The following is a 25,828-nucleotide window of genomic DNA, read 5'->3' as shown; positions in this document are numbered from 1 at the left end:
ATATATTTTATTTTAAATTTAAGATGTACATCACATGTGAAAATATATGGAATGGAATGCTCCAAAGCAGCAGTATCCAGTATGTGATCTAACTGATCCTGGTTAGGTAGAACACAGAAACTTTGCAAAGACTATCTCAAAAAGGAATTTGAGAAGTTTGGTGTAAACATGGATGTTTATTGTATGTGGGGTATCTACAGTGAAAGAGGGGAGAAATGCTTTAATACTAATTTAAGCATTAAAGTGGTCTGATGCTCCTTGCATCATTCATCGGGTGTGTTTTTGATTTGAGCTTTGCAAGAAAGCTTTTCCTGGTCTAAGAATAGAAATTATCATGGTTGTCAACATTCTTCATGCCTGTACTCCTAACCGTCATCAGTTTGGGCAAAGACAAAACAGCGTATGCAGTCTGGGTTTATTTGAATGCAGTCAGAAGTGTAGGTTATGGGTACTTGTTAAAGAGATGTTTTGAGGTCAAGAACTTTGGGGAATTAAAGAGCTCTCACTGGCCCAACTTATTCAACATTCAGGGGCCCAAGAGATTGTGCTTTCTTGTTCTGATGAAACATCTGAATATACTGAACTTGAAATCACAGGGGAAAGGAAGGGCTTTTGTTTCAGAAAGTAAAAATCTCAGGCATAAACCAGGCATATGAGTTGAGCTCAGGTCAACCGCCTTGAGCTTAATGGAATTACAGATTTTGAGGAGTTGCTGTACTATTTTGGTAGAAATAAAGTCCGAATTTTAGAAGACATATTCTGATGAACGTGAATCATACTTTAAGTTTCTGCAGCTGCTTTTGGTGTGCAAACCCCAAGATGTGTTTGAATTACCAAGTGTCTCCCCTATCTGTGCAGCTTGATTGCAAGAGGAATTTAATTTCACAGACCTGAAAGGGAAACATGCTATCAAAAAAGACAAAATTTAATTAGAATTTGAGTAGTGGTATATGAATCACAAAATTATCCTAAATTTTATTCTTCCATGAAACTACTGAAATCCAGACTGATGGCAATCATACTGTCAGAAACAAAAATTTGGAGTAGAAATTCAGCTATATGCTACTTGAATACAGTCTAGATGGTTCAAGAATTGTTTAGTCACATGTATAACTGGATTATCATTGACATAATCAAAATTAATTAACAAGTTTCTGAATCAGGTAAGTATCTTTCAGGACCAAAAATACTCTGACATCATCCCTGTGTGAAATTATTCTTGCCAGACAAGCAGGCACTTTTGGCCACAAGAAATGGGCATCTGTCCCCAATTCAATGCTAGCAATGCCAACTTAGGGCTCAGATGATTCAGGTAATTGTAGAACCTGACCTTGAGGCAAAGAGTTGGAAACAGTGTTAGAAATACCTGAATATTGTTTAGCCTGATATTTTATAAGAAGTAAATGAACAGCACATACTCCTAATTGATCTGTCTCTTGGGGTCCTGAAATTTCCAGCATATTGCAATTATGAGGCTTTTTTTTTTTTTTTTTTTTTGAGATGGAGTCTCGCTCTGTCACCCAGGCTGGAGTGCAGTAGTGCAGTCTCAGCTCACTGCAACCTCTACCTCCTAGGTTCAAACAATTCTCATGCCTCAGCCTCCTGAGTAGCTGGGATTACAGACACCTGCCACCACGCCCAGCTAATATTTTGTATTTTTAGTAGAGACCGGGTTTCACCATGTTGGACTAGGCTGGTCTCAAACTCCTGACCTCAGGTTATCTGCCCGCCTCAGCCTCCCAAAGTGCTATGATTACAGACCCGAGCCACCACTCCCAGCCCAATTATTAGGCTTTGAGTAACATCTAGCCAAGAGATATGAGTCATACCTAGTTTTGGTAGGCTATATATGCATTTTTATTAACAAGAGTTGATTAGGAGAGAATTCAGGCCACATGCTTATAGATTTCTAATTATTCCAAAAATGTGAACATTACTATTCTAAAGAGTTAGAGAAGACTTCTGGCATGAACGTGAGTGGGTATATTCGTATTTTCACTTTTCTATATTTGAAAATCATTCTGGATACAAAAGGATAAAAACACAAACCCCACCCTCCAAAATCTGCAAGTCCATTTTTTTTTCTTTTGCAGAGTACAACACAAATATACTGCCCAGGTTCTAAAACATGTATAAGAGTTAACAAAATCAGCTGAGGTTGAGCAGAAATTGTATAGGAAAAAATAGGAAAAACACAGAGACCAATCTCAGCTGCAAGAAGGTTCAGCTAGACGCTGCAAGCAAAAGTATAACTCCTGAAGGTAAGAGACATATCCTGAGTTACAGAAACATTATCCTTGTTTACAAAAGTGGATGTGGGAACTGGGGCAAACCATGCTAGCAACAAAAGTCCCCTGTACCCAGTTTGATTCAAAAAGACAGTGCAAGTGAGACTACACAAAGAATCACACAGATAAGCCATATTCACAGGAAGCAGTCTGTTCATGTGGCAGCAGAGAAGTGAGTCTGCACTTAGTCAAAAACAGCTTCTTCCTAACCTTGCTCCCATACATACCAGAACTCTTGCAAATAGTTGGTCCAGGAAGACCCAGTTGACTCAATGATAATAAATAGGAAAGGGAAAGGAAGTAGCACATCACCAATACAAAGAAACAATAACAAAATTTTAGAAAAAGGAGCAAAATCTAACAGATGAAGAATGCTTTACAAGTGAAATGGTAGCTTTGGCAGATGAAATTTTTAGAAATAACTTTCCTTGAATTAGAGAAAAGAATGAGACCATAACCCCAATAAAAATACAATTATAAAACATAAATATAGGAATTTGAGGAAGATGTAGAGAGATAGGAGGTGATAAAATGCAACGGAAGAATTCAGAAAAGAAGTAGTAGAAAAAACAAAACCATCACAGAAATAAAGACAAAATTAGAAGGGAAGTGAGAAAGAAAAGAAACATAAGGGAAGATAATAAGAAATATAGAGAAAAGAAATGAAAAAAAGCAAAATGAAATGAAAAATAGAAAGGATTAGACACAAAATAATATATACAGAAAACAGGCAAAGGAGGTTTTTTAAAAAAAACTTACAACTAGTGCCCCCAAGGAAAAGATCCAAAATAATGGAACAAACAAATACTTAAAGATATCATTGAAGAAAACTTTTCTAAAAAAAAAAAGTACACCTATTTATTGAAAGGATGTAGTATATGCCAGGGGCATTTTACCTGACATCATTACTGACTACAATGAAAAGGAAATAATCCTTTGGAGAGGTTACAGATAATCAATCAAATCCTTTGTAGAGGTTGCAGATAATCAAACCACTTATAAAGGGAAGTGCCAGGCTGTCCTTAAATCTCTACACAAGAACATCTGTTCCAAGAAGACATTAGAGCAATGTATACAAGATACTCAAGTAGAAAAAGTGGACACAAAGTCTTTATGTCTAGCCAAACTGTCTTTCAAGTATAAAAACTACAAAGAGTTTAAAATATGCAAAAATTCAGCTAGCATTGTTTCTATTAGACCTTCTTAGGAAAACTACTAAAGATGAACTTTAGGTAACAAGAGATAATGGACACAAGGCCAGTAAAAGGACTGCTTGTGAACATTGTATCATTAACGAATGATGTCTTTCCTTTGTGCCCTCCTGGAATTCATCCATCACCAGCCAAATCCCCTATATCCTTAGCCTCTTCTCTGAACATTTCATTCACCCTCTTGCTCTAGAAAACCAGCTCTCTCCTGAGGATATGCTTCCCCTGAAGCCATCTTACATAGTGGCTGCTTTTTTTCTTCCACTGTCCTTATATATCTGGGCCTACATTTGGGGAAGGCCACCTCTTTGCTCCTTGTTGCCACTTTCAGACTTTTCTCACTTGTCTCCCTAAAATTCTCCCAAGTTAAATCGCATGTTATCAAATTAACTCACCCAAAAATGTTCATTGTTGCTGTCATCTATTGACACCTGGGTCAGTCTTTTTCATTTCTCAGTGCTATTAGCTCCAGTCTGATAATATCTCTCTTTAGTCTTAATTCTTAGTGATTTCAACAACTAAGGTAGGTGATCCTTCCAACACCATAGTTTGTTAGTTTTTTTTTTAACTTCTTTGCTCAAATAACCTTGTTCTCCACCATACCTCAGTCACTCACCCTATGGTCATGCTCTAGATTGTGTCATTATCAATAACTTAGTTATCTTAGTTTCATCATTCTATTCCCTGACATCTCACTTTCCGTCTTTCCAATTTACTCCCTTTGATGCCCCGTGATGGTTAATACTGAGTGTTAACTTGATTGGATTGAAGGATACAAAGTATTGACCCTGGGTGTGTCTATGAGGGTTTTGCCAAAGGAGATTAACATTTGAGTCAGTCGACTCGGCAAGGCAGACTCACCCTTAATCTGGGTGGGCACCATCTAATCAGCTGCCAGCAAGATCGGAATATACACAGACAGAAAAATGTGAAAAGAGAGACTGGCCTAGCCTCCCAGCCTACATCTTTCTCCCATGCTGGATGCTTCCTGTCCTCAAACATCAGAGTCCAGGTTCTTCAGTTTTGGAACTTGGACTGGCTCTCCTTGCTCCTCAGCCTGCAGATGGCCTATTGTGGGACCTTGTGATTGTGTGAGTTAATACTCAATAAACTCCCTTTTATCTATAAATATATATATATTTATATATATATTCCATTAGTTCTGTCCCTCTAGAGAACCCTGACTAATACACACGACAACAATCCTTTGAGCCTTAATCAAGGGGGAAAAGTGGCATATATACAAAGTTATTTATTGCAGCATTGTCCCTGATAGAATATTATAAACAACCAAATGTACATCTGAAAAGGCTAGGTTTAAAAAATTATTTAAGGGCTGGGTGTGGTGGCTCACGCCTGTAATCCCAGCACTTTGGGAGGCCAAGGTGGGTGGATCATTTGAGGTGAGGAGTTCGAGACCAGCCTGGCCAACATGGTGAAACTCCATCTCTATTAAAAATACAAAAATTAGCCAGGTGTGGTGGCAGGCACCTGTAATCCCAGCTACTTGGGAGGCTGAGGCAGTAGAATCACTTGAACCCAGGAGGTGGAGGTTGCAGTGTGGCGAGATTGCACCATTGCACTCCAACCTAGGTGACAGAGTGAGACTCTGTCTTTAAAAAAAAAAAAATGTATTTAAGGAAGGGAGCAGTTACTTGAGCCAGGAAACGAAGAAGTATATGGAGAGGGTTGCCTGATAGGAGCTGTCACCTTCAGCCAGAAGGTGCAGCCAACCTGTGGTGGTGACACTGCAAGGGATGAACCTTGGAAATAAATACTCAACCTCCCTCTTATCACTCTCTCTTGTTTTTTGCCATTGACTCAGAAACCGAATAATAGTTATTAAATTACCTTTTTTGGGTCACTTTGAGAAGATGAGGTTCAACAGCCACTACTATTAGGCAAGGTACAAGTATCACAACACTAGTGCCATCTGAGAATCCATGTCAACCCTTAGCTAAGGAAGTAGCTCCCAACCTGGAGATCTCTGGGTCCTTGAGGACTCTTAAAGTAGTTATGGAGCTCATTGAACTATTTTCAACATTTCAAAAAGATATCACGTAGCAATTGTACATCCATCCTTAATAAAACTGCACAAGCAAACTGAAATGTTATGTTTTCTAGCTTTGAGTTGATGTAATATGAACTCAATGCCGACCAGAAGTGTGATAGGTGGTTTTATACAACTTTGATTAATAAAGAAACGTGCATCATTTTAAAGAGAAATGAACCCAAGTGTAGATTCCAAGAATAGGCAAGTTCTAGGTCTTTCTCAATTGTAGACAGTCACTGAATCCAGGAGGTACTGTTTATAATTTATAAAATTATTTTACCACTAAAAATCACAAAATATATTCCATTATTAGGATATCATAACTAAAAGATATATATTGCTGTTTGTTTACCTGGAATTATTGACTATGTGATAAATAATCAACAGTGTAACATGTTTACATTAAAAACATTAAATAATATCATGTAAAATAGGAACATATTGTTCTGGTTCTAAATTTAGTGGTCAGATTAGATTTTTTTTTAAGAGTCTGGAAGCACTCTTTGGTTCACTCAACATTACTAGTCAAGCACCTTTCAGGGCTGGATTACACAGAATTTTGTCCTGTCTATTTGGTCTGATCAATTTTTAAACAGTTTCATGCAGAATTTGCCTTTTGTTTTATAGCAAAGTCTATGTTATTAAGCTTCTTTGATAAATAAATCAAAAGGGTACAAGAAGAAAGAATATTTTGTATTCTGTAATACAATTACTATCTCAAGGGGTTAGTTGACTTTTAAAATAAAGTAACAGGGTTCATTAAAGTCAGGAAAATTTGCAGATTTCAGAAATGCTATAGTTAAATATTTTAGGGTAATTGGGGGAAGGGTACCAGAGTGATCTTCAGAGGCTCAGCAGTGAGTTGGAGACAGAGAAGGAAGAGCTGCCTAGAAAATAGAAAAAGCAGATGGAATTCCTGTTCTTTCCCATAAGGGATCATTAAGTTCAAAACTGTCAAGATGTCAAAGCATTAACAAGATTAAAAACAAAAGATAAAAGGTTTTCCTCCAAAACAAGCCTGAAAACTGAGGTGCTTTTGATGTGGAAGACATGTAAAATTTCCCATGTGGTGGTAGTTTTCTTATCAATGAACACTTGAAACCCCTTGTCAGGGAATGCAGTGTGACCTGTCTCCCAAGGTCTCACCTTTTAGCCATTGCCTGACTAATTTCATCTGCCTCCACGATAGGGCTCACAAAACCAGGCTGGGCAGTCTGATCCATAGAATTCTATTTCTCTATCCATTCAAGACACTTATTCACTAACAAAGTAACTCAAATGGAAAAGCTTTGGTAATATGCAAAAATAAAAAACAATCTCCTCTCAGGGTTCAGAGCCTCCTGGGAGAGAAGCATACCTTATCAATGTCACAGACCTCCATTTGAAAAGCTAGCAGATCCCAGTCAGGGGCATAAGCTCAACTGCCAGAGCCAGGGCAAAGTGCAATGGGCCATCATTTTAATGCAGTCACAACTATCCGATCAGTAAAGCTCCAGACAGGCATGGTGACTGATTTTAAATAAGATCTTTCTTTTCAAATTATTCTTGTACGTTAAAGCTGTCCTCCCCAAAGACTCGTACAATAATGTAAAACTTGGGAGACAACCTGAATGTCCATCAATAGGGAAATGGCAAAATAAATTATAGCATATCCATTCTCTTGAGTCTTAGGCATTTGTTAAAAAGGATAAGTTTGATCTCAAAATACTAACATTAAAAAATGGAGCTTTTAACAAATAAGCAAATAGGACAGGAAAATACGATTCAGTTTTGCAAAACAAGTGTATTGGATGCAATCTTTGTGCACCTCCTCAGATTTTCTCTACTGCCTCTTTTTTTTCTGAAAGTAATCTCCACACCCCTATTGCACCCCTACCACAACCACTGCCTTTACTGAGCTCCCAGGGCTGGCTGGAGTTCGATTGGAACCCTGAGCCTGCATGGCCATTAGTCCTGACATGCTGAGCCCTATCAGCATTGAGTTGTCACTCTTTTTCTAGGTTTAGATGAAATGCCACACTATGGAGCAAGTGGGGCAGGGGGCAGGATTGGCTTCCTGAGTGTCTGCCAAGGGCTGGAAATATAGGAAATTATCTTTTTAGGGGGTGAAATTTGGCCCATGGGATATGAGAGGGTACCAAGGAGAAAAAAATCCCTCCCCTTTCTTCCTGCAGTGGGCTACTCTGAAGCGTGGTTTCTTCTTGCAGCTTTTCCAGAGGTGTCCTGCATGCTGAGTGGACATGTCTGCCAAGCATCTGCTATGTCTTTGCCAGGTCCCTTGTGAAATGGTGCTCTTAAGACTTCTCAACAGAATACGACCAAATAATTAAGGTTAGTGGTGGAAATAGCAGTTACAAGTGAGAGCTATCATTCTGTGACCTAGATCAAGGCCTTGTATCCAAAACTTGGTCTAAGTCTCCTTTTAAGTAGCTCCAGAACTGCAATAACAACACTTGTCCAACTTTAAATGACAGGCGTGAATGGAGAACACAGGTGACACAGGCAAATTATATTTACTTATGCAATATGAATTATCCTGATACTTTGTGCCAGGAAATGTTCTAAGTGCTGGGAATTTAGCAGTAAAGAAAGGGGACAAAAATCCTCACCCACACGGAGTTTATTTTCTAGAATTGGAGGGGAGTGGATTGGAGGAACAGTAACCAAGGGTATCAAAAATTCATTGTAGCCCTTAGTTTCCTAGCAAAGCCAGCTCTGAAAAAAACTTGTCAAAGCAAGATTTCTGTCATTTCCTTCCTTGGGGCTAGAAGCCTTTTGCACCATGTTTAGCAGCTTTCCCACTTCCACCCCTCCCAAAGACTTACTCTGGGCTGTGTGTCTGGTCAGCTGTGTGTCTTTTCCCCCAGGAGTTGCTCATTGTGTTTCAAGGCTGTTAGCTCAGCTAATGTGTTTTTTTATTTTAATAACTTCGTAATACTAATAGTCTCTGATATTTGCAGAGTGCTTTTGTATTTACAGAGCATTTTCACTTACAGTAACCATTTTATTCATACTCCAACTCCCGTGATATAGTCACAACAGGTTTTATTTTCCTCCTTTTGCTGCTGAACAGACTGTCTGAGAAGTTACATCCTTTGCCCAGGGTCATCCAGCTAGGAAGAGCAGAGTCAACATGAGGATCCTTCTAACTTCTTAATAGTGTTATTGCCTCTGTACTTTTGGGGCCATTTCTCTCCAGATAGAATTTTAATTATTTTGATCACATTTAATTATAATAACGCTATGGGTAAAAATGCAGAGCTCCAGAGTGGGCTGGTGGAAAAGAACACCTGGGGCAGGTGTGTCTGTGATATCTTAAATAAATTAGATAGATTTTCTTTTACACCTTCAGATAGAGCCAATGCTGTCAGAATCACTTTCAAGTAATAGATATATGACTGATTAGACTAAGTAATACAGCCGTGGGCCAGTGTTTATAGGCAACTAGGACGCTTCTGGTGCAGCTGCAGTTCTTTCTCTCTGCATGCTGGTTGTCAGGAGCCAGCTGTCCCCACCCCGCCCCCCTTCATCCCCACTCCAGAGTCAGCATCCAGAAGATATGATTTGTTCTCCCCTTCCCCCCATATCTGATATTGCTAGGGTGACCATGTAACTATTGTCCGGGAGAAAAAGGAGAGAAAAAGGAGGCGCTATTAAATAATTACACCAGGACAACAGGTGTAAACCAGGACTCTACATTTCACCACCGAACAAGGGGTGAAAACTTTAAAAAAAATAATAATAATAATGATAATTGATTACAAAAGAAGTCCTGAAAAATTGCATGTTACATAAATGAAATTTCAAATATATAGGAAAGCTAGCTAATTAAGGAAATTCTTAACTATAAATTCTCTGGAAACGTAAGAAAAAAAGTTTCACAAAACACTTTACTATCTTTTATGTAAGGCTGTAAAGTTTAAATTTTCCATAACAGTTTCTTAATACATGCAATATATATTGGCTGCTGCTACACATAGTCGAACATTTAATTCTCACAGAAAGCCTGTGGAATGGTGTGCCTTGTTAAGATATCATGCTAGAACAGATACTACTGCCCACCCTACCAACAAAATCTTTATTCATATCATTAGCTTTGTTTTTTAATATTGTAAAATAATACATGCTCATTACAAAAAATTAGAAAAATATAGAAAAGTAGAAAACAAAATAAATCACCCTTAATCATCACCTCACCAATAACCATTAGTAACATTCTGATGTATTTTTTCAAATGTTTGTATTTGTACAACTATTTTTGACTTAATTGTGATCGTACTATATTAACTATCCTGCTTTTCTCTTAAATTATATTACACATATTTTGCCATCCCATTATGAATTGTTTATAAGCCTAATCACAGTAATCTATTATGTGAGAAACACCTTGTTTACTTAACTATTCCTAGTTTGTAGGGCATTTGAGTTGCTTCCGATTTCTTATTATAAATAATGCCACAATGAAGACTTCATACTAAAAGCTCATTTGGTAGTTCATATTATTTCTTGAAGCTAGATTTCAGAAACTGAAATTATCTTAAAGTAAATGAACATATTTTAGGTTCTTGTTACATATTTAAAATTGCCTTCCAACAGGTTTTTCTTCAGTTTACACACCCATCAAAAATAAATATGACTCTTACCAGCACTGAATATTTTCATATATGAAACATGTGGTTTTTGTTTTGCGTTTCTTTGATTTCTACAGAGACCTAGCATTTTCCCATATACTGACTAACCTAATTGCATTTTCTCTATTTTTGTTCATATTATTTGTACACCAGAGTTGTTACTAAAAGTACAAATTCTAAATATCTATAAAATTACCTTAAAGAGTTCTTCATGTTTTGACTTGATAAAAATTACAAGATCTGGCCGGGCGCAGTGGCTCACACCTGTAATCCCAGCACTCTGGGAGGCCGAGGCGGGTGGATCACCTGAGGTCAGGACCAGCCTGGCCAACATGATGAAACCCTGTCTCTACTGAAAATACAAAAATTAGCCAGCCATGGTGGTGTGTGCCTATAATCCCAGTTCCTCGGGAGGGTGAGGCAGAAGAATCACTTGAACACAGGAAGCAGAGGTTGCAGTGAGCCAAGATCATGCCACCGCACTCTAGCCTGGGTGACAGAGTGAGACTCCATCTCAAAAAAAAAAAAAAAAAAAAGTACAAGATCTAATAGGAATTATTACATGGATTAAGGATTGAGGAAAATATACAGTTTTCCATATGACATTAATTTCCATCCTCATTGAGAATTGGTGGAACCCTGAGACTTGGAGGCATCTAAGGCAATGTTCTTACTCCCAATCAGTGAGGGTCATATTCTGTATTCATAGTCTAAGTTTCCTGATTGCCTTCCTCTGTGTTTTAATGTTTAGCTATTTCATGCCTCCTCTTGTAGAAGCTGAAGTAGATATTATTGCCATCTGAACAGATAAGAAAATAAGGGTTCAGATAGGCGTGTGACTTGCACAAGGTCACACAGCTGGTAAAGAGTAGAACCCTTTCTGATTAAAATCCTCACGTTCATTCCACTGGTATTCCCCCTGAAGTCAGATGTTTAAGAACATTCAGGAAAAGAAGGAAGAAAGAGACCTGAAAAATTTATTAAAATAGCAGCCATTAAGTACTAGAGGTGCCTTAGCCAGACTGTACTGAGCATTAGCAAGATAAAAAGCATTCATTTCGTATTCTCCAGGTTTTACTTTTCAATTTGTATAAAAATTCCTACTTATCCACAGCCTGGCTCTTTTAAGTATTATCTTACCCGAGAGGCAGTAGAGCACAGTGGATGAGTTCAGGCTCTGAAATCCATCTGCCTGAATTTTAATCCCAGCTTTGCCATTTGCTACCTGTTGTAACCTAGGAACGTTACTGACATGCTCTGTGCCCTCAGTTTCCTAAACAGTACAGAGAAAAAGTATAATAATAATAGTACTTACCATATACAGTTGTAGGGAAAAGTACATGAGTTAATACACGTAAAACACATGACATAGTGCCTAGCCTGTGGAAGTATGCAAGTAATGTTAGTTGTTGTTGCTGTCATTATACCATTATATGTATTGATTCATTTAACCTCATGACAACCCTATGATCCTGTGACAACCTTACTGTGATCCCCCTTTGACTAATGAGAAAACAGAAGTTATACTAATTATGAAAACATAGCATAAAACACTATTCAAACCTAAAAGAGAATCTCTGGCTGTAAGTGTGAACTAGATTTGAAAAACACAAAACATCAATGAAATATAAAAAGTTAAGGGAAATAAGTTACATTTTACATCAAAAACAAATTAAGTAATATGAGATGCTAACATAAAACATTTTTGTCGGCACTGAATGTGCAAGAAATATTGTAGAGATTTTTAAATGTTTTTATTTGTATCATGAAGAATCCTTAGAAAAAAACTGTCTAACCCAGAAGTGTAGCAAGGATGCTGACAGATGTTACAGCCATCCTCCTTTGTACTATTTAAATACCATGGCTTCTGTTCTTGATAGACTTGAATGCTTGATTTCAGGTGCCTATGACTCATATTTGTAAATAATTAATACATGTATTAAAAACACATTTTATGCATCAACAGATACTTTCATTTTGAATGTAAAGTGCACACAACCCAAACATTTTCTTTAAAAAAAAATCAATATTTATTGAAAATAACCATGAATCAAAATTCTAAGGGAAATCAACATAACTAAAATAGTTGTGTGAGTACTGTCCTTAAGAAATAAGAATTTGGGAGAAATAGTTACCCTCACCTTCTTCCTCTCATTCCCAGATACAGGAAAAGACCTTAACTGAGGGATGGTTTCCTGCTGTGTCCTCGGAACCCCAGGGCCTGGTTCAGAGAGACAAGTAAGCAGTGACTGAAGATTGTTGCAAATGTGAAGACCTAGAATTTACCAATGAATGACAATTTGAATGTGAGAAGCTTAGAAAAAGAGAAGATGGTGGTCAGCAAGGGAAGAAGAAAAATAAAAACATGGGAAAAAATGAGAGGAATGGATATAGGCAGAGGACCAAATGGCATCAAACTCACAGCAAATAGGCTAGATTCACCTATTTCAAAAGGAAATTCTTTCTAGCATAAAGAAAAGACAAATATTTAAGGTGATGAATATCTCAACTACACTAATTTGATCTTTGACTCAAATTATATGAATGTATTAAATTATCACCTATACCCTGAAACTATGCGCATCTATTATGCATCAATAAATAATTATTTAAAAAAATAGAAATGCTAGAACCGAAAAACTCAATAAAGAAATTAAAAACGAAAATCAAGCTACTGAAGAGATCCCTGGGCTGTGACGGAAACAAATAAAATGGCTTATTTCTAAGGGCACTCAACTATTGAGTAAGTCTGAGCTGAAAGGTATAAAGTACCTTTGGCAAATAATAATAATAATAACCACAAAAATAAGCTTCTTAGATAGCCTATTGCTTTGTGGTTATAATAATTATACACTCCACTGGATAGCAAGCAATCTACTTATCTACATGTGTAAGTTTGACTTGAAGTTCTTCTATTTTTCATCTGCTGGAGTAACTTAATTACTAGGCCATCTGTATTTGCAAATCTGCAAAGTGAATGTTGTCATCCAGTAGCCTTGCCACATGTGTCCTGAGTACTTTTTACATTCTTCAGCTTCCTTGATTCACTTCAGCCACCCTAGAAATTACTGAGTTTCAAATTAGATTAAGTCTCCCTGAGAAGTGAAATAAATATTGGATGGAGAGAAGGAAAGAAGATTCACATGGGTGGGGATGAAGAATGAGCCATGTGAAGGAAGCATGTTTGCTAATAAACCTCACGGAGGATGACCTGAGTACACAACGCGGTTTCATACTTTTATCTTAATGCTGCTCATTATAGCCAACTATAATCTCTGCCTGCCTGACAATGGTTTGTGTATATGTCTGTTCGCCCACCTAGACCTGGAATTCCCTGAAAGCAGAACCTAGTCTTCATCTGTGTATCCCCAGCTCCTAGAATCAGGACTGGCACAAAGCTGTTACTCAGTATCTTTTTGTTGAATGAAGGAAGCAAAGACTCAAATACATTTTTTCATTTTTTGCACCTTATGAAACTTTTGGCCTCATAAAACTTTTTGACTTATGAAACTTTCTTAAGGGCTATGAAGTAAGGTTGAATGCATTGCTTTGTGTTCAAAATCCCTTCAGCCCCTGTGGTAGTCAATGGAAATTTATATAATCTGATTACTTATTGTATCACCAAACCTCCAGAGTTGGGCACAGACTGGAGGGTGAACCCACCAACTAAAAGAGGCAGAGGGACACATGAGTGTTCACACAAGTGATAAATTAACATAAACTACTTTAAAGGTTATTTAAAATTTACATGTCTTGGAGTTAACCCTAAAGTAGCAGTTCTTAATTTAGGGCTCATGGATCTTTAGCAAGTCCAAGGATGAATTTTAGGGGGCATATTTATGAACCACAAAAACAAACATCAAAGACAAAATGAGTTATACGAAGACATGTGTTTTGGAAGGGAGGTGATCTACAGCTGTCATTAGATTATTGAAGGAGCCTATGATCCAAAAATAATATAATTCATAAATTCAAACAGATATTTTCAGAGTATGACAAGAAATATGCACAAGGATGTTCATCATGGCATAGAGAGAGTGGAAAATTGGAAGTAATCCAAATGGATTTCAATAAAGGAGTGTTGAGCACATAAATAAAACATATGTGATATGCTGCATACGGATTACACATTGTTGAGGGAAAGGGCAGGTTATTGCACAGCATGTGTGGTATGGTCTTATTTATGGAATTAATATACATGTGTATCTAGGCAGAGAATGTGTCTAGGCATAGAAAGACAGTCACCAAATGTTAACGGTTATTGTTGATTGGTCGAATTTGGGATGTTTTTGTCCTTCCTTTTTATACTCCCTAATTTGTTTGAATTTTTAGTGAGCATGTTGTCATTTTAACAAAATAATAGTATTTTCAAGAATTGGAGGGATAATTATAGAGAAATGTAAGGAAGGCAGAGTCATAATTGGCAAGTAAAAGAAACTTGAAAATTATTAACCTTAAGGTGAGCACCAAGGAGACCACTGCTGCTCTCCAAATAGACAACAGAGTGGGACGAGTGATACATAAGCCTGACCCAGTGTGGCAATTGCTGTGTCCTAGTTTAAACATATTCAAAGGGAAGTGACAACTGGTCTTGGAAACTCCTGGCTCCATCTAGTGCATTGTGAACTGGTTTTTCTGTGAAGACAGAGCACTATACAAGAATAAAATCATGTGTATGAGAGGTAGAGATAATTACATATCATCACTCCTGGTTGTGCCAGTCAGCCTGGCATGTGGCACAACCAGTTCCTAGAAGCTGCTCATCATCTGAATCAGATTAGAATCTTCTTTCCTCCTAAATGAACAAAGACCCACTTCCAACCTTATGTTTGAAATGTGAAACATTCATTTGCGAGATACAAACCCTTCTCAGAAAGACTATGTACCGATGCATACTTGCCATGAGTAAATGCTGCCCCTTTCAGTATTTCTTAATTGAAGCTGTCTGGTGTACTGTAAGAGGAATCTGTCTCAAAAGCTATGCATTTTCAAAATGCCCCTTTGTTTGGTGTCTCAAAATTTTCACACCTTGGGGTAATGCACTATAGTCATATGTATGATACATGAAAGGCATGCTTTTCTTGTGTCAAGTGGGAGAAGGATGATTATGAAAGGGAAAAGCAGATTAATTTTAGAAGACAGTGTAAGTAAGGAAGCTGTGGGTCTGGAAAATAATTCACTTAAAATTATCCATACCCTATACCTCCTACAAATTCCTAAGTAAACCCAGGTGTATGGATACCCCAGTTTGAAGACCGTTGCTTTAGTCTGCCTCCATTCATTCATAGATACAGAAACTAAAGCCCAGGGCAGTGGCCCATCCAAGACTAGAACCTGTCTTCCAACTTGCAGATTAATGGGTTTCAACTCTACCAAACTGCCTTTTATTGTGTCCTTGAATAAATCTTTTCACTTCTTTGAGGATTTTTTCATCTACAAAATGAGAGGGGTGGAGTAGATCATCTTCATGCTGGATACCTTACCTTTATTTCTCCAGATGTACTCTCCAGTCTTCTCCACCCTGCTCTGGGCACTAGAAGTAGATATGTTTAAACTGTATCAATGGGCTCCCTCCCCCTGTGGCTTCTGATTGGGTTCAGTCAATGGGAGGCCCTGGCAAGAGCTCAGAAGGCAGAAAGGAAGTAAAATTAGACGATTTATTTACCTGCTCCAGCTGCTTGGTTGCTGTGGGTTGCTTGCGTCCTGCCCCTGAAAGCCATGAATACTGTCCAGTATTCTTTTCATTCAGCTAATCTCTCTGAGTTCCAGTAACTTCTCCCTCCCCTCTGTCGTTCAGGCATAGGAGTGACAATACTTTCCCAGAAAATTCCATCCCACTGGATCCACCCTGAATCCTCCACCACCTACTGCCCCACCATTTCCCTGTTGGGATTGAATCTTGTCTCTAGGAAGGGAAAGGGCCAGGGGCAACTCAATGTTCTCAATTTCCTTCCTTAATCCCATTAAAGTATTCTGAAAGGAAAAGTAAATGATGTCACTCTAAACATATTTTTAAAATCTGGGCCCAGTTAAAAATCAAAATAAGTAAAATAAACAAAAAAAGTTTAAGTGAAAAAGGCTTTTTTATGTTTTTAATTTTTTATTTTGAAAAATTTTAGAAGTTGCAGAGCAATACAGAGATCTCATATACCTGTTGTCCAGCTTCCTCTAATATTAACATCCTCCCTAACCACCATACAATGATCAAAACCAGGAAGTTAGTATTGAGATAATTCTATTAACTAATCTGCAGACCTTATCCAAATGTTACAGTTGTCCCCTAATGTCCTAACTGGTCTAAGGTCCAACTTTCCTGTCTCCTTAGTCTTCTCCAATCTGTGACAGTTTCTCAATCTGTCTTTCACTACCTTGACACTTTTGAAGAGTACTAATCAATTATTTTGTAGAAAGTCTCTCAATGTACACTTGTCTGATGTTTCCTTATGATGAGATTGAGGTTATGCATTTTGGGCAAGACTATCACAGAAGTGATGTTGTGCCCTTCTCGGTGCATCATGTTAAGAATCCCTGACGTCAATATGGCATTACTGGTGAAGTTAACTTTGGTCACTTGATTCTGTGGTAGTTGACAGGTTTCATCTCTATAAGGCTACTGCTTTTCCCTTTGTAACTAAAAGTATCTTATGGGGAGATACTTTGAGATCATGCAAATGCCCTGTTTCTTAACACAACTTCTCTCTGTACTATTAGTGTATATTGATTCCTGTCTTTGCTAATGGTGACTTTCCATTTCCATCCTGCCTTCTATATTTATTTATTTATTTTTATTTTTATTTTATTTTATTTTATTTTTTTGAGACAGAGTCTCGCTCTGTCGCCCAGGCTGGAGTGCAGTGGGTGATCTCAGCTCACTGCAAGCTCCGCCTCCTGGTTCATGCCTTTCTCCTGCCTCAGCATCCCGAGTAGCTGGGACTACAGGTACCTGCCACCACGCCCAGCTAATTTTTTGTATTTTTTAGTAGAGACGGGGTTTCACCATGTTAGCCAGGATGATCTATTCCTTCTATATTTATTAAAGAAGAGCTGGCCCTTTGCTTCATTAATTTATTTACTTATTCATTTACTTGTTTATATCAGTATGGACTCAGGAACATTTATTGTATTTTATGGGTTATAATCCATTACTATGATTATCCATTTTTTAGCACACCTCGTCCCAAATTTCACTGGGACCTCCTTCGATATGGCTCCTGTGTCATTTTGACATACTCCATCATTTTTTAGTACTTCCTTAGTTTCTGGCACCATAAAACGTTCAGGCTCATCTTATATATTTCCTGGAATTGATTATTTCTCTAAAGAACACTTTACTTATTTGCTCAATCCTAATATATACATAAAGTAGTCTCAGAGTTGCTAACCCATGCCTCTGTCTGTGGAAACAAATTTACCAACTAGAGTATATATTTTTGTACAGTTCTTTATGTCTTTAGCTTTATATTGTACAGTCAAAATACTGTTTTCCAAACTTAGTTGGTTCTTCCCCAACTCTTTAAGTATGGTTATGATATTCATTTGTAATACAGTTAGATCCACTTGTTACCCTTTGCATTCTAATTGGGCTCCTCCCATATCCTGTAGATTTTAATTATTTGGACAGGGTAGGGGGCACTTTGTGGTTCATTCCCTGGTTCTAAGAGTCAGAGCTATACAAGAAGTTTATCTAGTCCATGTCACCCCACAACCACTACCCCATTCCACTTCTTCTTTCCATTTCATTCTCAAACTCTGAATAACCAAATCTCACTGCATCTATTTTTGTAAAAAGTTATTTTCCATAAGTGAGCAGATACATGCATATTTTATCTCCCCTTTTATTCTTCCATGAAAGGTAGTACACTATCGCTATTCTCTCTGCCTTTTGAGGTTCAGTTTGCATAAGATAAAATTAACCATTTTGAAGCGTACAATTCAGGCTGGGCATGGTGGCTCATGTCTATAATCCCAGCACTTTGGGAAGCCAAGGCAGGCAAATCACTTGAGGCCAGGAGTTCGAGACCAGCCTGGACAACATGGTGAAACCCTGTCTTTACTAAAAATACAAAAAATTAGCCAGCCATAGTGGCACGCACCTGTAGTTCCAGCTACTTGGAAGGCTGAGACACAACAATCGCTTAAAACCAGGAGGCGGAGGTTGCAGTGAACCGAGATTGCACTACTGCACTCCAGCCTGGGTAACAGAGGGAGACTCTGTCTCAAAAAAATAAATAAATAAAATAATAAAGTGTATAATTTGGTAGCATTTAGCACATTCACAATGTTCTCTAACCACCATGTCTCTCTAGTTCCACAAAATTTTCTCAAAAATGTCTCAAAAGAATCCCCCATATTCATCAAGTAGTTACTCCTCATTTCTCCCTACCTATAGCCCTGGCGGTGACTAGTCTGTTTTCTGTCTCTATGGATTCACCTATCTGGGTAATTTCATATAGATGGAATCATAATAATACGTGACCTTTTTATATTTGGTTTCTTTCATTTAACATAATGTTTCCAAGGTTCATTCACATTATAGCATGTGTAAGTACTTCATTCCTTTTTATGGCTGAATAATATTCCATTGAATGGATATACTACATTTTGTTTATCTTTCTATCAGCTGATGGACATTTGGGCTGTTTCCACCTTTTGGCTATTGTGAATAGTGCTGTTATGAACATTACATATGCATCTTTGAATATCTGTCTTCAATATTTTGGGGTATACACCTAGAAGTAGAATTGCTGGGGTCATAGGATAATTCTATTTAACTTTCTGAGGAGCCACCAAACCATTTTCCACAGTAGCTGTACCATTTTACAATTTTACCAGCAATGTACAGGATTCCAGTTTCTCCACATTCTCACTAAGACTTGTTATTTTCTGTTTCGTTTGTTTGTTTATAGCCATCCTAGTGGGTGGATGTGGTATCGCATTGTCATTTTGATTTGCATTTACCTAATGATTAATAATGTTGAGCATCTTTTCACATGTTTATTGACATAGGTTTTATTTTATACTTTTTCCACCCATCAGTATACCCTGGAAATCACTCCATATCAATTCGTAAACATCTTTCTTGTTCCCTTTTGCAGCTGCACAGTACTACACTTTGTGGATGTGCTATAGTTTATTCAACCACTCTCCTGTGTAGGGGCATTTAGATTTTTTCCAGCATTTTTCAGTTACAAACAATGCTGCAGTTAATAACTTGGTGCAAATGCATTTTTTTATTATTGGAAGTGTGCGTTAGGTGGATTCCTGGAAACCGAATTGCTGGGTCAAAAGGTAAATTCATATGTAATTTTGTTAGTTATTAATGAAGTTAGCAAGGAACAATCCTGGCTGTCTTACTCTAACGACAAATGTAAAAACAAACTCTTTCTACAAGGGCTTGGAGAAGGGAAGCCCAAGAGATACAACCACCTGGTTTTTCACTTTGAGGAAATGGAAACGTGTATACAACTTACCTTTTACTTTCGTCTTCTTATAACAAGATAATGCTATGCTAAGGAAAGTAGCCCTGTCAGCACGCAAACAGATCTTATGTTCCTAAAGGCAGGATTAAATGGTCTGATAGAATGCCATGAGCTCTAGTAGAAGCTGAGTCCTATGAGTATCCTTTACACAACTCATTCTTATGTTTTTAATTTAATCTAATTATGTACCTGTGAGAAAAAACAGGATGAGCAAGAACACAAGTCATCTCCAAACTACCAGGTGTGGGAAGAGGAAGTATACTCGATTCTCAATTTACTTCCATTTTTCTCTCACAGAAATATTAAAACATATCAGAATGTGCTCTGAGATACCACCTTAACAGTGGATCTGAACATCCGTATCTCTTATATACTATTACTCTGCTGTTGGAATGTAGTCAGTCAAATTTCACTAAAGGACCTTTATAATTTAATCATCACCAAAACCCTCCTATCCTAGAAGGGCATTCAAGGTCAAGAACCCTGAGGCATCTTATGAGCCACAAGAATGATATTGCCACCACCTAGACCATCATCAAAGAACATTTACTGTGTCCATCCTTTCATTATTATTGCTTACTGCTATCTTAAGGGGTGTTCAATGCATTTATCACTCACCATGTGAGTGCCCAGTCCAATGCCTATAACGTAATGATATTATGGAGTAGTCAACAGGAGGTAGAAGGAATCAATTTATTTCTGCCTCTATCCATTCAAATATTATATTGCTATTTAACGTGCAGTAGTCTAGTCTAAATCTCCTTGAGGTCAGTAAAAAAAAAAAGAAAGAAAAGAAAAGAGATGAGAGGCCATGTTTCAGATGGATTGGCTACAAGAGGCCACTCACATCCCCACTCTAAGTTTCTGATTTAAGTAGCTAAGGATACAGAAACTCAGAAGAGAGGTAACCACACAGAATGCAGATGAAGCATTCCACGGTGCAGACAGAATGCAAAGTTGGTACTCAGAGGTCCCTGAATAACGCCTGTCTTTAGCTTTCCAGAATGCTGTAAAACCCACACCTCCAGAGGAAAAATGCTGAGATTAAAAAAAATTATTCAGTAAATATCACTTGTATTGCCGGGTGTGGTGGCTCACACTTGTAATCCTAGTACTTTGGGAGGCCAAAGCGGGCAGATCATCTGAGGTCAGGAGTTTGACACCAGCCGGGCCAACATGGTGAAACCCCCATCTCCACTAAAAATACAAAAATTAGCCAGGTGTGGTTGTGGGTGACTATAATGCCAGCTACTTGGGAGGCTGAGGTAGGAGAAGTGCTTGAATCTGGGAGGCGGAGGTTGCAGTGAGCACAATTCGCGTCATTGCACTCCAGCCTGGGTGACAAGAGAGAAACTCCATCTCAAAAAAATAAATAAATAAATAAACCCACATTTATACTAAAAAGATGGGCTAAACATCTGGATAAAAAATACATCCTCATTTATTCATTTCACAAACATTTATTAAGTGCCTACTAATGGCAGATACTTTGCTGGGCATTGGATATAAAGTAATTAACAAAATACTCATGGAACTGGTCCTCATGACATTGGCATTCTCATATGAGAAATAGTGGAAACCCTTCTAGGCTGTTTTTAAATTTTCATTCAATAAATATTTCTTGAAGTAGCCACTATTCAAGGCAGTTTGCTTTCATCAGTGAACAACAGACAGCTCCCTGCCCTTGTGGAACTCCCATTCTAGTAGGGAGAAAAAGACAATAAACACAACAAATGTGTCAATTACAAGGTACATACAAAGGAGAATGGTGTGGAGAAAGAGCACAAGTGAAGCCGGGTAAGGGCATCAGGAGTGCTGTGGGGAGGGAGGTGTGCAGGGCACTACGAAGTTTTAGGTAGAGTCATCAGCTCATTGAGAAGATACCTGAGCAAAAGCTTGAAAGAGGTGAAGGAGACAGTGCCTCAGATACCTGGAGAAAGAACATTCCAGGCAGGTAGATTCACTGCTACTGAGGCTGGGGACATGCCTATGTGTTTGAGGAAACAAAGGAGACAAATGCAGCTAGAGATGAGTCCACAGGTGAAAGTAATAGGAAATGAGACCAAGGAGGAAATGAGACCAAAGAGGAAATGAGAGCAGGTCATGGAAGACCTTAGCTGCCATTGAAGGATGTAGGCTTTTATTCTGAGAAGAGCAGGGAGTGAATGAGGGGTTTTGAGCAGAGGAGTGACATGGCTTGTCACTCCTCTGTGACAAGAGGAGAGACATGGCTTGACTTGGCTTGTCTTTTAATAAGATTTTTCTGCCTTTGTGTTACAACAGACTGCAGGGAGCAAGTGCAGACACCGGGAGACCTGTGGGAAGCTGCTGGAGTGACCCCGGAAAACCACGATGCGGGTTCTGAAGAGGCAGGGGCAGTGGAGATAGCTCCCTATCTGTGCAATAGTGAGATGACAGATTCTGAGTATATGTTCAAGGTGGAAACAATACGATTTGCTGAAAGATTGGATTGCAGTGTGAGAGAAAGAGAGGAGCTGAAGATGACTTCAAGGTTCTAGACCTTTTGGAAGGAAGGAATGTTCATCAACAGAGATGGGAAAGGTTACAGATGGAGCATGTTAGTGGGAAAAGGCCAGGAGTTCCATTTTGGGCATGTTGGGTTTGAGATGTCTATGGAAATATTAAGGTAAGTCTGGAGTTGGGTGGAAGATCTGAGCTGGAGGTATGAATTTGGAAGTGGCATCAAGTCTGATTTTTATTTCATTTATTTAATATGATTACATATTAAAATATAGATGTTACTTTTTAAAATATAAAATTATATGGAGCAAAAACTGAAGTTTTTTTCTCCCCCCCTTACTCCAAACCTACTACTCTCCCCAGCAGTAACCACTATTAAGGAGCTGTTATATGTTAAAGGACTGAAAAGATGTCTGAAGAATGCTCAATATACCATATTAGAAAACCAGAACCGGCCGGGTGTGGTGGCTCACGCACGCATGTAATCCCAGCACTCTGGGAGGCCGAGGCAGGCGGATCACGAGGTCAGGAGATCGAGACCATCCTGGCTAACACGGTGAAACCCCGTCTCTACTAAACATACAAAAAATTAGCCGGGCGTGGTGGCGGGCGCCTGTGGTCCCAGCTGCTTGGGAGGCTGAGGCAAGAGAATGGCGTGAAACTGGGAGGCAGAGCTTGCAGTGAGCCGAGATTGCACCACTGCACTCCAGGCTGGGCAACAGAGCAAGACTCTGTCTCAAAAAAAAAAAGAAAGAAAAGAAAACCAGAACCAACATGGGTTTTTCATTTCCACATGCATTTTACTACACGAAAAAAGGTATTTTAGAATTGCCCACATATTTATGCATAGCATTTTTCTATTTACCTATATCTTGCCTTTACCCATACAGTAACCTAATTTCCACTACCTTCTACAATCACAGTGGTAAAGTAACGGAATTTCACAGCTGTTTGGAATAAACAATATTCTTGGATTTGTGTGCCTTTTCTTGTAAAATTAAGCTGATTTTTAATTGATTCTATGTGAAATTTTTTTTCTTTAGCAATCTGGAATGTATTTGAGATGAATAATACCATTCATTTTTAAAAAGTCATCAATTGTAGAGTACAGGATACACATTCAGCACCATAATCATAATACTCTAGACTCTAAGCTTTCATCTCTAAAATAGAACAAAGTTTCCATACCTTCCATTAGAAAAAGATAACCTTCAAAATTTGAACTAGTGCATTTCTGTTTTGTTGAGTTAGCAATTACTCTATGCTAGGAAAGTAATGATGACTCCTCAAATATCCAGTCTCTTATGAGCTTAGAGCTTCAGCTGTAATAAAACTCAATAGTCTTTCTAGTCTGAGGAGTTCACTATATCTCCCCTGAAATCAAAGATAATAAATTAATTGAAGAGGTTTTCCATCCTCTTTGGTTTTTTTTTTTTGGCACAGTTCTATGTCCAATGACATACACAGAAACCTCTGCACACCTGGAGTGCCACATGATTTACCCCAAACAGTGTTTGTTATGCAGCTGTTGGATCCATTGTTGCAGGCAGTAAATAGGAAAAAAAGAAAAAAAACAAGAAAGAGTAGGACATGAGTTCTCAAGAAGATCACCATCCAACTGGGCAAATAAAAATTTACCTGTAGGAAAACATGATCACTATAAGTGGTTCTGAAACTAACCAAACCAGTGTATTCTGCTATGGAAAAAAAAATGAAGACTGTTCTCTATGTTTTACTCTGAATTTTTCTTGAACTTTTAGCACTGTTTGCTATCTTTTTTCTAGAGAAATCCAGCACATAGCAACATAAGTTCCAGAAAGAAGTATTAACAGGAAAACTGACCACTGACCGCAGGCTAATCATTCTTTTTTTTTTTTTTTTTTTTTTGACGGAGTCTTGATGTGTCACCCAGGCTGGAGTGCAGTGGCACGATCTCAGCTTACTGCACCCTCCGCCTCCTGGATTCAAGTGATTCTCCTGCCTCAGCCTCCTCAGTAGCTGGGACTACAGGCATGTGCCACCATGCCCGGCTAAATTTTTTGTATTTTTAGTAGAGACGGGGTTTCACCACATTGACCAGGCTGGTATCGATCACCTGACCTTGTGATCTGCCTGCCTCAGCCTCCCCAAGTGCTGGGATTACAGGCGTGAGCCACTGTGCCTGGGCCAGACTAATCATACTTAATTCAGCAAATTTATTTTTTATGGGCACATGGGCTCCCACTTGAAACTTGAGTTTGTATCCATTTTTGCTGGTAGAATGTTTTTATTTGCAGGATAAAATAAAACACATCAAAAGTTCATGGCATGTCATCAAGAACAGCATACCTGAACAAATTTGAGAATCATGTTCCATAATGTTTGTTCTTCATGAGCAAACAGGCTCAAAGGACAAAGGAAGTGTCATATGATACTTCTCTTTCCTCCTCCTCCTCCTCTTGCCTCCTCCTTTTCCTCCTCCTCCTTCTCCTCCTCCTCTCGCCTACCCCTACTCTTCTTCCCCTCCCTGCAGTGGTAGCTATCCCCTGGGCTCTCTCCCACCATCCTTCCTCTGCATTCCACCCACCCACCCACCCACCATCCCAGTTTATCCCAGAACAACCAAAATAACCTTCAAATTGATTCCCCTTCTATAGTCCCTACCCACTCCAATTCATCACACACTCTTCCCAGAGACTCACATTTCTGCAGCTCAGATTTTTTCGAACCCTTTCCCCGTCAAAAACATTGATTGATTGCCCACTTAGTAATGTCCCAAAGTCTTAGGTTCAGAATCAAATCCTCCAAAATACAACGTCTGGTCTTTGGTTAATACTTGAATACATGTGTTATCTACATACAATTTATGTTCAACTAATCACTCAGAAGAAATTTGACAAGAGACTTCTCATGTCAGTGGAGACATGTCAAATCAGTTTAAAATGAATGTGGGGCTTTCTAAATAGCTGCTTCTCAAGTAGAAGGTGGTATTGGCTACGTAAACTTGTTGTTGTTGTTACTATTTCCTGTTTCCTTAAGGAACAAAGAGATTTATTTTGACATCTATAGGTGAATATCAGGATTCCAAGTGGAAATGATTCCTTGTTCTTTTCTATGAATTGCCCTGTCATTGGAGGTTTACTGGAATCAAAGACAAATGTGCTACTCTGGACTGTTGAAAATCAGAGTGGTCAAAATCACATAACTTGATGTTTACTGTCAAGGGAAAATACGGCTGGTATAGTTATTTCATAGAGCCCTGAAATTGCCTAAGCGTCTATCATATTGTTTGCTATTAATTATAGGGTTAAAATATTTTCCACAAAAGTCTAGCAAGATTAACTTTATGCCAAATGATACCACCCCTCTAGTGTGGCAGGACAGAGTGCCACTGTCTTCTTTATATGTTGTTTTCCTTTTTATTTTTTAATAATCATATTTTACTTTTAGAATCTGGAAAAAATTTCTAAAGAAACTTTAAAGTTCTATTTAAAAAGTGATATGAGCCTTCAACTTTGCAATCCGGTGTTTGTTGGATATTTTAAAATAAGCTTTAGTGGCTTGTCTCCTCTAAGCAGGGCTACTTCGACAAGGCCTCTTTCAGTACCTGTTAGAAATAACCACCAGATTCAGAGCTCAACAATGGGAATTTGTTCATTCAATCTGATCATTATTGACTAATTTGCATTTAGAATGCTGTCTCCAACCA

The 25,828-nt window shown here is 38.3% G+C and overlaps 1 long non-coding RNA gene across 1 annotated transcript in view; it reads left to right on the top strand.

Annotated features, from left to right (window-relative positions):
- The window catches only part of LOC109029161 (uncharacterized), a 33,367-nt gene extending 11,063 nt beyond the window's left edge, over positions 1-22,304 (top strand). Inside the window, exons 3-5 of the long non-coding RNA XR_002008205.3 lie at positions 2,094-2,261; positions 7,757-7,880; positions 21,943-22,304. This is a non-coding gene — a long non-coding RNA (uncharacterized lncRNA). The remainder of the gene's footprint in view (positions 1-2,093; positions 2,262-7,756; positions 7,881-21,942) is intronic.
- Positions 22,305-25,828: the final 3,524 nt, after the last annotated feature.

Source organism: Gorilla gorilla, chromosome 10 (assembly GCF_029281585.2).
Source record: "Gorilla gorilla gorilla isolate KB3781 chromosome 10, NHGRI_mGorGor1-v2.1_pri, whole genome shotgun sequence".
Classification (NCBI taxonomy): Eukaryota; Metazoa; Chordata; class Mammalia; order Primates; family Hominidae; genus Gorilla; species Gorilla gorilla.
The sequence above is the reverse complement of the archived record's forward strand: the minus strand, read 5'-3'. Positions and strand labels throughout refer to the sequence as shown.